Source organism: Heteronotia binoei, chromosome 1 (genome assembly GCF_032191835.1).
Source record: "Heteronotia binoei isolate CCM8104 ecotype False Entrance Well chromosome 1, APGP_CSIRO_Hbin_v1, whole genome shotgun sequence".
Lineage (NCBI taxonomy): Eukaryota > Metazoa > Chordata > Lepidosauria > Squamata > Gekkonidae > Heteronotia > Heteronotia binoei.
The window spans coordinates 61,498,060-61,513,001 of NC_083223.1; positions in this window are offsets into that span (position 1 = coordinate 61,498,060).

The following is a 14,942-nucleotide window of genomic DNA, read 5'->3' on the forward strand; positions in this document are numbered from 1 at the left end:
TGGTAGGCTTCTCCCTCCTCCATGCGGTCGTGGTCCAGCTCCTCGTGGTGGACGGCGTCTGACCGGGTCTTGGGAAAGGTCCTGGAGGTCCTCTCGAACGCCACCGCTTCGCTGACGGCGTTCTGGAGGGTGAGCTCTTCTTTGGCGAAGAGCTTCTGCTGGAGCCTCTCGTCGCGGAGGCCCCACGTGAATCGGTCGGCCAGGGTGTCTTCCAACTGGGGGAAGTTGCAGTTCCCGGCGATCTTGCGGAGGGCTGCCAGATAGTCGGCGGCCGATTCTCCTGCCGCCTGGTCCCTCCTGTGGAACAGGAATCTGCGAGCCACGTGTGAGGGCTGCGGCAAGAAGTGGCCCGTGAGGAGTCTGATGATCTCCTCGTAGGATTTCTCCGCCAGGCGGGCGGGCGCCGAGAGACCCTTTGCGATCTCGAACGTGGCAGGCCCGCATACGCTCAGGAGAACATCCCTCTTTGCTCCGGCGTCGGTGATCTTGTTGGCCCGGAGGTAGAACTCGACCCGTTCCGAGTAGGACTCCCAGCCCTCTGGATTTGCAGGGTCGAAGGGTTCGAGGTAGCCGGTGATTCCGCCCTGGTTGGCCATGGTGGCAGCGGCGGTCGTGACCGGTCGTTCGTTGCCCAAGATCTCCGTCGTAGCCGATAAGGCTAGTATCCCATCCTCGTCGCCAGTGTAACGTACTCGAAGCGGAGACGAGAGTAGGGCAACATTGTTTATTAGGAGCACGTTGCAAGAGGGGGAACACGCGGGCCGGGTCCCACTTATATACAATCCCCGGTACAGCCTACGGGGTTGGTCAGGCCAATCCTGACCCGTTGAACTTCCCGCCACAGCTATTGATTGGCGGGGAATTCGCGCCCTGCGCTGGGGCTTCTGGGACGGCCCAGTTGCCCCTGCGCCCGGTCGCATATTATTTACTGATACACTACACCAGGGGTGGAGCCAGGAGACTTTGGGGTGGAGCTGGGAGACATTAGGGGTGGAGCCAAGATCAAGGCTGCGACAAGCATAATTGAACTCCAAAGGGAGTTCTGGCCATCACATTTAAAGGGACAGCACCTTTTCAATGCCTTCCTTCCATAGGAAATAATGAAGGATAGGGGCACTTTCTTTCGGGGCTCATAGAATTGGACCCCCTGATCCAAACGTTTTGAAACTTGGGGGATAATTTGGGGAGAGGCACTAGATGCTGTACTGAAAATCTGGTGCCTCTACCTCAACAAACAGCCCCCCCAGAGCCCCAGATACCCACGGATCAAATCTCCATTATTTTCTGTGGGAATAAATCTCCATAGGGAATAATAGAGTTCCCAGCAGACATTTCCCTCCCCTCTCCCCGCTTTCTGAGGACCCTGAAGCCAGGGGGAGGGCCTCCAAACCGGGGGATCCCCTGCCCCCACCTGGGGATTGGCAACCCTAGACTGCAGTAACCAGAAAAATAAGGTTTGTGAGATTTTTTTTTGGGGGGGGGGCAAGGGCAGCAGGTTGTCATTTGACCCAGAACTCTCCAAAACAAAACCCTAGCTCAAGAATTCATCTCCAGTGTTGTGAATTAACACATAGCAAGGTCTTTGGTCACAGGTAGAAGTCAAAGACATTCCTTTTCTGAGGGGGTAATTAACTATCCCAAACTGGACTAAAGGATGCTAATTCCATAAAAGAGAATTTCAGGAGCCCCTCAACTGTTGATTTCAGAGGAAACCTGATTGAGAGCATATGTAAACTGCCTTGAATTTACCACTAAGGGTGTAATCCTTTGCATGTTTAGCCAAAGCAAGTCTTTTAGTATTCAATAAGACTCACCCTGAACCAAGAATGCTTGCAGACAGTACTGAGGAAGGTTTGGTGTTCTTTGGGCAATGAAATTTATTCCTGGGGACAAGGCAGCTTTCTCTTCAACAATTGAGTTGATTTGCTTTTACATTAGCAGAGAAGTTGCTGCCACAGCAAAGTTTGATTGTGAGACACACACCTGTGAGAGTCTCCTGGGTTTCCCCTCCTTTAGTAACTCTCTCTCTCGGCTTGACTTCGCGAACGAAGATTTAAGAAGGGTGCAGTAGTCCACGTCTGCTGCAGGCTCGCTGGTGGCTGACAAGACCAATGCGGGACAGGCAGATCCGGCCACAGTGGCTGCAGGGAAAGGTCTGATTTGGGGTTGGTGCTGTAGCACTACGATTCTTCCTCAATCTCCTTTTGTCCTCAAGACCAGCTATGCGTGCGTTCTCAAAGGAAGAAACAGCCTGGTGGATGGTGTGCCTCCATGCTTTGCGATCTGAGGCTAGGTCAGACCACTGGTGATGGTTGATGCGACAGGTGCCAAGGGATTTCTTCAAGGAGTCCTTGTACCTCTTCTTTGGTGCCCCTCTATTTCGATGGCCGGTGGAAAGTTCGCCATACAGAGCAATCTTGGGAAGGCGATGGTTTTCCATCCTAGAAATATGCCCTGCCCAGCGCAGCTGCGTCTTCAACAGCAGTGCTTCGATGCTTGTAACCTCTGCCCTCTTGAGGACTTCACAAAGTCACTCCAGTGGATGTTGAGGATGGTGCGAAGGCAGCGCTGATGGAAGCGCTCAAGGAGTCGCAGGTGATGATGGTATAAAACCCACGATTCGGAGCCGTAGAGGAGGGTTGTCATCACAACCGCTTTGTAAACATTGATCTTTGTGCCTTTTTTCAGATGCTTGTTGCTCCACACTCTTTTGTGCAGTCGGCCAAATGCACGATTTGCCTTTGCCAGCCTGTTGTCAATCTCCTTGTCGATCTTGGCATCTGAGGAGATGATGCACCCTAGGTAGCTGAACTGCTGGACTGTCTTCAGAACTGATTCACCCACAGTGATGCAGGGAGGGTGATAATCTTCCTGGGGTGCAGGCTGGTGGAGAACTTCTGTCTTCTTCAGACTAACTTCTAGGCCGAATAGCTTGGCAGCCTCTGCAAAGCAGGACGTCATATGCTGCAGAGCTGATACCGAGTGGGAGACGAGTGCAGCATCATCAGCAAATAGTAGCTCTCGGATGAGTTTTTCCATTGTCTTGGAGTGAGCCTTTAGTCGCCTCAGGTTGAACAGGCTGCCATCAGTGCGATAGCGGATGTAGACACCATCGTCATCATCTAGATCTACTGCGGCTCTTTGAAGCATCATGCTAAAGAAGATCGTAAAGAGAGTTGGCGCAAGAACGCAGCCTTGCTTTACACCCGTGCCTATTGGGAAGGGCTCCGAGAGGTCGTTGCAGTGTCTGACTTGGCCTCGCTGGTCTTCATGTAGCTGGATGATCATGCTGAGGAACCTTGGGGGACATCCTAAACGTTCCAAGATTTGCCACAGGCCTTTCCTGCTAACAGTATCGAAAGCTTTGGTAAGGTCGACAAAAGTCACATATAGACCATTGTTCTGTTCCCTGCATTTCTCTTGGAGCTGCCTGAGAACAAATACCATGTCAGTGGTGCTCCTGTTAGCTCTGAAGCCGCACTGGCTCTCTGGGAGGAGTTCTTCTGCAATGGTGGGCACCAGTCTGTTCAGGAGTATTCTGGCAAGGATTTTGCCTGCGATGGAGAGCAGGGTTATCCCCCGGTAGTTGGAGCAGTCTGACTTTTCTCCTTTGTTCTTGTGTAGAGTGATGATGATTGCATCGCGAAAGTCCTGTGGTAGTTTGCCTTGTTCTCAGCAGGTGACAAATACTTTGTGAAGTGTGCTATGTAGTACTGTGCCCCCATGCTTCCAGATCTCTGGTGGGATTCCATCAACTCCCGCTGCCTTGCCACTTTTCAGTTGCTGGATGGCTTTAACAGTCTCTTCTAGGGTGGGGATCTCATCCAACTCTGTTTTCACTGGTTGAAGTGGGGTGAGGTGGATTGCTGAATCTTGAACTACGTGGTTGGCACTGAAGAGAGCCTGAAAATACTCCGACCACCGATTCAGTATGGATGCCTTGTCTGTGAGGAGCACTTGGCCGTCTGCACTACGCAAGGGACTCTGAGCCTGATATGATGGGCCATATACTGCCTTCAGGGCTTCGTAGAACCCTCTTAAATCACCAGTGTCTGCACACAGCTGGGTTCTCTCTGCAAGCTTGGTCCACCACTCGTTCTGAATGTCTCGAAGCTTGCGCTAGAGGATGCTACATGCAGCGCGAAAGATTGCTTTTTTCCCGGGACAGGAGGGCTGAGCAAGATGTGCTTGGTAGGCAGATCTCTTTTTCGCTAGTAATTCTTGGATCTCTTGATTGTTCTCGTCAAACCAGTCCTTGTTTTTCCTTGTGGAGAACCCGAGGACTTCTTCAGAGATCGACAGGATGGTAGTTTTTAGGTGTTCCCAGAGTGCTTCTGGAGAAGGGTCTGTGGGGCAACTGGGGTCCTCAATTCTTGACTGGAGTTTTGCTTGGAAGGCAGCTTTAACTTCGGCTGACTGAAGGCTGCCAACCTGAAGCTTCCTCCGAGGGATACCTCCTCTCCTGGGTGTGGGTTTAAAGTGAAGACGGAGATTGCAGCGTACAAGACGATGATCCGTATGACATTCCGCACTGGGCATTACTCGGGTGTGTAAGACATCTCGAAGGTCTCTCTGGCGCACCAGAATGTAGTCGATAAGGTTCCAGTGCTTGGACCGTGGGTGCATCCAGGTTGTCTTCAGGCTGTTCTTCTGCTGAAAGATAGTGTTGGTGATGGTGAGCTGGTGCTCTGTGCAGAATTCTAGCAGGAGGCGCCCATTATCATTGCAGTTGCCAATGCCGTGTTTGCCAAGTACTCCTTTCCAGGCTTCCGAGTCTTTACCTACTCTGGCATTGAAGTCACCAAGGATGATCACCTTGTCCTCTGTAGGGGTCTTCCGTACGAGGTTGCGTAGATCAGCATAGAACTTGTTCTTTTCTGCAGGATCTGCTTGAAGGGTTGGGGCATACACACTGAAGAGTGTTGCATGCTGCTTGTTTTGAAGTGGGAGGCGCATGGACATGATGCGATCTGAGTGACCTGTTGGCAGGTTTTCGAGTTTGGAGGCAATGGAGTTCCTGACCATGAAGCCAACGCCAGAAAGGCGGCTCTCAGCCTTTGACTTACCCGACCAGTAGAGGGTATAGCCAGCACCATGTTCTTGAAGACTACCTTCCTCAGGGAAACGGACCTCACTGAGAGCTGCTATGTCAATATTCAACCTGAGAAGTTCGTGGGCAACTAGAGCAGAGCATCGTTCAGGGCGACCACTGTCTACTGTGTCAAGCATGGTTCTGATGTTCCAACACGCAAGCTTAAGTCTTTGCACTTTGTGAGGCAGGTGCATGCCTTTTCTTTGTTGTTATTTTTTGACCGCAAGTAAGGATGCCCGTTGACCACGGCTAGCCAACTGGGGTGGGGGAGACGAGCTTTGTTTAGGCCACCTTTTCTAGGCCCCTCTCCGTGTGGAGCAAGCAGTGCTGTCCCTAGATAAGGCTGCTTGGTCGTTCAGGGTGCTGCCGAAAGATGCTTTCGTCTCCGGGTCAACATCAGGCGACCAATACCCTGAACCGCCTACATGCAGGATTGGGACTGCGGCTTCCAGTGGCATCTTCCACCTGCCGTTTCGCCCCTTGCCCATCGCTGCAGGACTTGGTGTGTTGTGGGTTGTGGATGTGGATATGCCCTTCAGGCCTGCGCAGAGGAATTTTTAGGTGAAGTGCAGTGTGCGCAGTACTGGCTCCACCCTTTCACCTTGGGGTCATCTGCCATGGCCCAGTAAGCCGGGACGCCGGCAGCGAGTCCTCCAGGTGGTAGGTGTTACATTAACGAGCTCTATCTGCCCGGGTTTGATGTTAGAGTTTTCCTTCTCTTGGCTGTCGAGGTTGGTGGGCCCAGCCTGCCCATGCGGTTATACCGCCGGACATTCGGTCGCACCATGACGTGGCAAACTCTGTGAGAAACGGGGGGGACCAGCGGGAAGGTGTTGCCACGGATGCAGTAATGCAGGAGAGGCCATTGCAGTGACCATCTGCCAGGCATAGCCGGACAGTGACCACGCGGCGTTCACTACACCGGGAAGGAGAGGCTATGTATTGCGCATACACTTTCCCTGGGGGGGCAGGATACCCAAGAGGGAGCCCACCCTTCCCCCCCCTCCCTTAGTAACAGAAAATTGCTATATAGCATGCATGCCAATTTCATCCTTTGGGCAGGCCCTCTCCTGGTAACGGGCCCTCACATCTTGGGCAGGCAGGAGAAAAAGTAGAGGGTAGAAATAACAGTGGGCTACATATGCTGTAAGGGCAAAGACCCTGACTTAATGTCAGATGTCAGCTGACACTAGAAAATCCACAGTAATACCAGAGAGTTTCTACAGTGTTGGTTGACTGGGTTTCTGCTGAGACATGATGCTGGCACACAGCTTGACATCGTTTCCACCCTTTGCCCTGGCCCTGAAGCTGCCTGGCATCCGTATTAAATAGACATGTAAAAAACAAGCACTCTGAATTCATTCTATGTATAGGCCTAGATCTGAACTGTATTTTAAAAATGGAGGCTTTAAGAGAGTGCACTGGTTCACCAGGGCTTCAGTAACCATTACACTGCTCCATCAGAGAGTGACCCTGATTGGTTCTTTTCTTCCCTCTGTGCTTCCTAGAAAAAGGAAGAATTGACAGGCCCGGTCAATGGATTTCTGTGAATTCATTGACTAAGTAGGACTCAGAGAAAACAGGGTTGCCAACTTCCAGCTGTGTCCTGAAGTTCTCTTGGAATTACAATCTCCAAAGTACAGTGATCAGTTCCCCTGGAAAAAATGGCAACTTCAGAGAGCAAACTCTATGATGTACCATAGATTCTAGTTGAAATCCCTTCCCCAATTCCCACCCCCCACCCCCAAAATCTTGAGGAATTGCCCAAGCTGGAGTAGAGAAGCGTAAGAGGGAACCATAAGAAGAGCTCTCTGTGCAATTATCTAGTGCAGGGGTACAGATGAGCCTTAAGGAATGGAGGGGGGCATATGCTTCCTTTCAGTTCTGAGGTAAACAAAGCAGAGGTTGATTTAGGTGATAATCTGCCAAACCCACCCCCCAAGACTGGTGAGAACACTAAGAGCAAAATGGCAATGGTTATGTGGAATTTTAACTTAAAAGAAAAGACAACAAAGCATGAGCTAAGGTTGGAGTTAAACTGGACAACCAAATGCACGTGACAGAGCTTGCCCAACTGCATTTATTAGAGAAATTTTTCAAATAATTTTTAGGAAATATGTGTTGCTTTTGGAGGTGATTAACCTTTCCTCTGCCGTATGCAACATATCTTCCCTAAGATGCTGTGGGTTTGCAGCCATCTCAAACCATTCCACAAATGGCTTTGTAGGAGTCGGAGAAGTGTTGCAGCAGGAAAGTGGTGGAATGGTGGATGAAAAAAGAATTAAGTTTCCTCTCCTGCTGCTTAAAAATGCTTCCTCCAAAAGTGACTTTTCTGTAACAAAAACAGCTGCCTGGGTTACATACACACAGGTGACACACTAAGTTCCACCCTGTGATGTTTACAGACAAAAAGAACTCCTGCCCCAAATAAGGAAGCTGCCCCCAGCGCAAAGATGACAGTCTTTTCTGGCATGTGTTCGCTCAGTGCTGGATTATGCCAGATTCTGCTTATGTCAGCTACAGTTTTGAAAGACAAGGGTCAGATGCAAAGGCAGCACAGGTCTGCATATCCTCAGGCAAGCCTCAGCTATGTCAAGAAGCCGTGCAGGAAAGACTAAATGTTTACTAAGCCAAAACAAACAGAGATTTGTGAAACGGGGATCAAGCAGGCTGTTGAGCTTCAAAAGTTGTCTTCTGGTCCAAGTTCTAGAGGACAGTATTAACCTTTGTTGTATCCAGGTTAAACCCATTGGCTGCAAGAAGGAACCTTTGGAACTTTGGGGAAGGTATCTCCAGGGGAAAAAGAACACTGGACACCAAGTTCTTATTGGAGGCACAGGGATTAGTAAGGAGAGGTCTTACGGAGATCCACAAAAACATCACACCGTCTTTATTGGAATAAAATCAGGCCATAGATTTTATTGATTAGTGTGACGGAACCGGCCCGATTCTGCCTTCAGACCCGGTCCCGTCAGCTCCCTATTGAGTCGCCAACTCCTGGAGGGAGCTATTTCTCCTCCTGCCCCTTGGGCTCGCTGCCACCACCTGCTCAGTCTAGGGGTTCAGATTAAGAGGAACAGGACTCCCAATCCCCCTCTCCGGTTATGAGGCCAGGCCTCAAGGTCCTCTGCCACCCTGTACTTGGGTTTCACAGAGACCTCAGCACTTCTTTGGGGCACCCCTGGAGGATTGGCACCTTATCCAACTGCATGCCTTCCCCCTTGCCCAGGGCCCCCTTTATAAAACAGCGTGGTCTAAAGCGGTTGGGGATCTATGTGGTACAGAGTTTGGCTGCCAGCATTTAAAACAGAAAAAAAAAATATTTATTTACAAGAGAAAAAGAAAGGGAAAGAAAAACAAAACAAAAACAGTTGCATTTAAAAAGTTAGCACAGCACCCGCACAGCACACAGCATAACAAAGAAAAGTTGATTATAAACGCATCCTGCTGGCCCTGATCTAAACATGCCCTGCCCTTTTGGATGACTTACTTTGTCTTACTGCCTGGAGGCCTCATTCTCTTTTGAATAGGCCGCATGCACAGGCAGGAGCTCCCCCACTGGCAACCTCTTCCTTCGAGCTGCAGCTGAGAACTGAAAAACTCTTCCTCCTAACTCACATGCAGAGAACAAAAGAACTTCCTGCCTCTCTAGGAGACTTCCCCCCTAGAGTTGTTGGTTTGGCTCTGGAAGGGAGGGGGGGGAAGGAGGGGAAGGCTAGGCCCAAGCCTGCTTGGCAGTTTAGCAATCCCTCCCAATGAAGCACCAACATGGATTAAAATGGCGTTTCTCCACACTTCCCCCTCCTTAAATTCTGAGCCGGAGGGGTTGCCTCCTACAGAGGTGACCCCGTAGACGAATCCAACCAAACAAGGAGAAACCCATTAACCAAAATATTACACAAACATTCAGGTATTTCTCCAATACATGGAGGCTGACATCTTAAGCATCACCATCCTTTCTGGACAGAAAGTCTGCGATCACAATGTGGCGTCCAGCAATGTGCTCGATCTTCATATTGTACTCCTCCATCTCCCAGGACCACCTCTGGAGTTTGGTGCTCTCCCTCAGTTGCTGCTGTTGCTGGGAGGAGTGGTCCATTACCGGAGGAAATTCCTGGCCCCACATATGAGGTTGGAAACTGCCCAGTTCCCACACAGTTGCTTCTTTATCCCTCATTGGTGGAATGTTCCCTCTGTCCACTCTGACCTCCCAGAAAACCACCTCTGGGGCTCCAAACAATTCCTGTCCCAGCTTCTTTTTGTCTCCTTCCTTCCTACCTATGTGCAACACTATGGACCTCGCAGAGAATGGCTGTGGCATATTCACCTGCACCACTTTAACTGCCTTTCCTGTCTTCTCCCTAGCCACCACATAAGTAGCATCGTCCAGGTCATCCACAATCATATGGGGTCCCTCCCATTCCACTTTCCGTTCACCAGTATGAAGGGGCAGGAAATCCATCACCCTATCCCCTGTCTCAGCTTCTGCGAACTCCACTTTCTGGTCCCTTGCCACCTCACACAGTGGTTCCAGCCTAGGGTCACTTTGAACCTCAGACAGGAACATTTCTGGCTCCCCCAGACTTCCTATCATCTGTTCCTTCAAGCCACCCCTAGTCCCACTGTTTCCAGAACACTCAGCCAAAGTTTGATCTGGGTTCTCCGCCCCCTCAGTTGGTTTTTCAGTGTCAGCCAACTGAGCTCCTTCCTGCCTGGAAGGCTCCACAGCATCCTGCTGCCCTTGCGGAAATTGGCACCCCTCTTCCCATTGGGCACACCCTCCTGCAGGGCTTGAGACAGGCTGGTCCTCCCCCTCCCTGGTTGGTGGTGAGGTGGCTTCCCTAAAGTTGCCTTCCTCCCCCCACCTTTCCCTGAGGGTTTGGCTTGGGTTCTCAGTCCCCTCGGTTGGTTTTTCAGCACTACCCAACTGACCCCCTTCCTGCCTGGAAGGTCCCACAGCTTCCCAGGACCCCTGTCTGCCCTGCCTCAAGACAACCGGTTCCGAGAGAGTCTCAGACGATCCCACTTCCTGATCCACAGCTACTTGGTGAACCGGTTCCAACCTAAGGCCGCTCAGGACCCCCTTCTGGAACCGCTCCCGTTCCCCCAAGCCTTCCGCTATGTGCTCCTCTGAGCCCACATTAGCCTTGCTGCTCTCAGAACCTCCTGTGAAATCTCCACTCCCCACCTCTGTCTCTTCAGGATGCACATCCTTTATGCTAGACAGGTTCCTTTCCTCGCTAGGAACATCTACAGCCTCTTGCTGCACTTGGGGAAAGCTACACCCCTTCTCCCCTTGGGAACACCCTACTCCAGGGCTTGAGACAGGCTGGTCCTCCCTCTCCTGGGTGACTGCCCTCTCTTCGTCCTCAGTAACCTGGGCTATTTCCCCCTCCCTGGTTGGTGGTGAGGCGGCTTCCTTAAAGTTGCCTTCCTCCTCCCACTTTCCTCTGAGGGTTTGGCTGCGGGTTACAGCATTGATGGAGTACTGGCCAACCAACAAATCCCGGCCCAATAACACTGGAACTGTTTGTTCCTTCATTACCCCACATTCAGAGTAGGATTTACCTTCTTGTGGAGCCAAACCCCTGAACTGCCTTCGGGAGTGGTCTGGCCCCAGTTTAAACCTTTTACATACAGTGGCTTTATAGGCCGCAAAAGTTATCCCCCCATCTTCCATAGGCATGCTGTGATAGATGGCTGAGAGTTCTCCAGTCAGGATGCTACAGAGGTAAGACATATAGTCTTCCTCTGCAATCCCCCACTGTTTGGCTGCCTTCTCAAAGTTGGAGAGGTATATGGAGGGGTCTTCTCCCTCTTTGTACACTGCAAAGTCTTTGGGGGTGACTTTGATCTTTTTGCTTAGTTCAGCTTCCAGACGTAGCACCTCAAGCTCATGGCGATGTTGCTCTTCCTGCTCCCGTCTGTGGATCTCAGCTCTCTCTCTTTCCTCCCGTCTGCTTGTCTTTTTTCCCTCTGTCTGCGGATCTCATCCCTCTCTGCTTGTCTTTCCTCTCTCTCTCGTTCCTCCCGTCTGCGGTCTCGGTCCGCCTCGATACGCATTCTCTCCAGTTCCATCTGTAGCTGCAAGATTACTTCTGACTGGGTGGGGGGCACTTTTGCAGCTGCCCCTGCATGCTGATGATACTTCAACAGGAGGTCTTTCATATCTACTACAGTCATGTTGTCACACTCCAGCTTGTGCTTTGCACACTCTTCCTGGAGCTGTGGCTTTGTCATCTTCAGGATTTCCCGCCTCTGGGCACGCTCCATCCTAACTAAACTGAACTTTCCCTATTCCAGTTGACCCGAAAATAAAACAAAACCTCTGTTGCTTCCTCTGGGTGCCTGCACGTCTCAAAAACCAAAAACGCCTGGCCAATCAAGTTCTCTGTTTGTTCACATCCCACAGCTGCCGCCAAGTGTGACGGAACCGGCCCGATTCTGCCTTCAGACCCGGTCCCGTCAGCTCCCTATTGAGTCGCCAACTCCTGGAGGGAGCTATTTCTCCTCCTGCCCCTTGGGCTCGCTGCCACCACCTGCTCAGTCTAGGGGTTCAGATTGAGAGGAACAGGACTCTCAATCCCCCTCTCCGGTTATGAGGCCAGGCCTCAAGGTCCTCTGCCACCCTGTACTTGGGTTTCACAGAGACCTCAGCACTTCTTTGGGGCACCCCTGGAGGATTGGCACCTTATCCAACTGCATGCCTTCCCCCTTGCCCAGGGCCCCCTTTATAAAACAGCGTGGTCTAAAGCGGTTGGGGATCTATGTGGTACAGAGTTTGGCTGCCAGCATTTAAAACAGAAAAAAAAAATATTTATTTACAAGAGAAAAAGAAAGGGAAAGAAAAACAAAACAAAAACAATTGCATTTAAAAAGTTAGCACAGCACCCGCACAGCACACAGCATAACAAAGAAAAGTTGATTATAAACGCATCCTGCTGGCCCTGATCTAAACATGCCCTGCCCTTTTGGATGACTTACTTTGTCTTACTGCCTGGAGGCCTCATTCTCTTTTGAATAGGCCGCATGCACAGGCAGGAGCTCCCCCACTGGCAACCTCTTCCTTCGAGCTGCAGCTGAGAACTGAAAAACTCTTCCTCCTAACTCACATGCAGAGAACAAAAGAACTTCCTGCCTCTCTAGGAGACTTTCCCCCTAGAGTTGTTGGTTTGGCTCTGGAAGGGGGGGGGAAAGGAGGGGAAGGCTAGGCCCAAGCCTGCTTGGCAGTTTAGCAATCCCTCCCAATGAAGCACCAACATGGATTAAAATGGCGTTTCTCCACAATTACAAAACCAGGAAGCATTGGCAAAGCATGGAGGTGGATCCAAGGAGATCGAACGCAGCCTGCCTGCCGCTTGATCAAGCTGTCCCACAGCACGCTTGCTGGGGAAAACCTGGGAGTGGCAAATATCACTGCTAACACAAGGGCGGATGCCTCTGAGTGGTACCCACTTGCCACCTGGGGTGAGCCTGAGCATGGCTTCCGAACTGGGCTGCCTGCATGGTGGCTCATCATACCCGAAAACCCTTAAGGGAGGAGGTGGACATGCAGGCCCATCTCCCCTGAATGGATCCGCCCCAATCCACAAAAACTACCAGCTGTGACAAAGAAAAAACCACCAAAACCTGAAAAGGGGGAGGGTGGGTGGGGATCCCACAAAATCGCACCGCTAAACCCACCAGCGACACTGCTTTAAATTACCCTGGGCAGCCTCCATGTCACCATTGCGTGGTGCCTGCCAAATCTTGAACCTCCTCCAATGATGCAGGGACAGCCAGTGCTCCCGTCTTTCTCCTGCTGGAACAAGGGGAGGGGAACCTTCTCAAGCCCTCCCCTGCCCATGCAGCAATCCAGCCCCTTCAGGTGAGTCTTGGCAGCATTTTTAATTAAAAGTTATTAATACATGGTGCTTTTCAGAAGATTTCATTTATTTAGTCCCATTCAGAAGTTCAAATTTATTCCTTTACATGAAGAAATGCATTCGATACCTAGTTACAGCTCTACATAGCTACATACTACAGCTAATCATTATTCTGTTTAAAATAGCAGAAGCCCCACATAGCAGCAATACATCACACCACTCCTATGGAAACCTTGGTCTCACCTTCACCAGGATCTTCTTTGAGGTCTAATACTTAATACAGTTAAGTATTAAGGATAGAGAACACACCTTCATTTGCCGTGTCAATAACTCTCTCCCTCTCCCCCCTGCTTTCTCTCTCTTTAATGTTACAAGCCCTTTTAGTAACATGCATTATTTATTTCTTTTAATATTTATACCTCACCTTACCCCATGGCCCAAAACAACTGATGTATCCAAATGTCAATCATACAAAATTTTATTTATTTATTTAAAAGCATTTTCATTCAGGGCCCCCAAATTGGTGAACATTTAAAAAAGCGTAAGATTTTGAACATTAAAAAGTATAAAATTCAAATACATTAAAAAATATTTAAAGCAACCAGATAAAAACACATATATGCATAAACACGTTGAATCACAGAGTTGGAAGGGGTCATAAAGGCCATCTAGTCCAACCCCCTGTTCAATGCAGGATCAGCCCCTAGAGCATCCCTGACAAGTGTTCATCCAGCTGCTACTTAAAGACTGTCAGTGAAGGAGAGCTCCCCACTTCCCTGGGCAACCAATTCCACTGCTACTGTAAAAGAATTTTTTCCCAAATATTCAGCCAGTATCGTTCCCCCCATAATTTAAACCCATTATTGTGAGTCCTACCCTATTGTCATAGTGATCACTTGTTTGAAATAGTCAGTCGGGAAATATGTCCTCTTTATTGCTTTTCAGAATATGGTAATCCTATTTTACATTGTTGTTATCCACCTTCCAGGAAGGTCTGGGGGACTACTACTACATCTAAAGCTATTTGATTGTAATGGGGGAAAGTGGGATTGTATCCACAATGCATGGCTATTTATTCACACACACATGCGCCGATACATGCATACACAAAACACACCCAGTTCATGCCAATAGTCACTATTATGTAGCTATTAGAAACCTGGCCTACAGCTAGGGTTGCCAATCCTCAGTTGGGGGCAGGGGATCCGTGGTTTGGAGGCTTTCCCCCTGCTTCAGGGTTATCAGAAAGCGGGGGAGGGGGTTGAATGTCCACTGGGCACTCCATTATACCCTGTGGAGACTGGTCCCCATATGGCATAATGGAGAATTGCTCTGTGGTTATTTGGGGCTTGGGGGGCTGTTTTTTGAGGTAGAGGCACCGGATTTTCTGCATAGCATCTGATGCCTCTCCTCAACCTCTTCCCCACCCCAAATTTTCAAAAAGATTGGACCCCCATCCTCAATTATTTCCAATGAACAAAGACATTTAAAAGGAATGTGATGGCCAGAACTCCCTTTGGAGTTCAATTGTGCTTGTCACAAACTTGCTTCTGGCTCCACCCCTGAAGTATCCTGGCTCCACCCCCAAAGTCCCCAGATATTTCCTGAGTTGGACCTGGCAACCCAACCTACAGTCATAGCCAATGTTCAAACCTCCAATCTGCCATAAAGCTCACTGACTGACTTTGGGCCTGTCACTCTTACATAGCCTAATTTAGCTTGAGGTTTATTGTAAGGAAAAAAAATAGAGTGAGACTGTATATAGACCTCTAAGCTCCTTAGAGAACAGGTTGGGAGAAAGACATAGTAATATACATAAATAAAATAAGGGCAGGATAACCCAAGAGTAATCAAACTATCCTATTTGCTTCTATATTCAATGCAAGCAGGGCTTTTTTTGAGCAGGAATGCACAGGAACACAGTTCCAGTTGGCTTGGCACCAGGAGGTGTGGCCTGATATGCAAATGAGTTTCTGCCAAGCTTT